This window comes from Octopus bimaculoides, chromosome 3 (genome assembly GCF_001194135.2).
Source record: "Octopus bimaculoides isolate UCB-OBI-ISO-001 chromosome 3, ASM119413v2, whole genome shotgun sequence".
NCBI classification, from domain to species: domain Eukaryota; kingdom Metazoa; phylum Mollusca; class Cephalopoda; order Octopoda; family Octopodidae; genus Octopus; species Octopus bimaculoides.
This window is the reverse complement of record NC_068983.1, coordinates 82,697,089-82,697,311: the sequence shown is the minus strand read 5'-3', so window position 1 is coordinate 82,697,311 and position 223 is coordinate 82,697,089.

The following is a 223-nucleotide window of genomic DNA, read 5'->3' as shown; positions in this document are numbered from 1 at the left end:
TAATAGCGACAGCAGTCTGGTAACTGTAGTTGTATTTACCAAGTTGCTAATAGCTGTAGTACATGGTAAATGTTGTACAATAGTTGTAATAATAATAATAGTAATTACACTGAACTTGCTATAAAATCTAATATGTTGTTGTTAATACGTATGGCATATTGATAACAGCTGTACAGACTCATACATACACACACACACACACACACACACACACACACACACA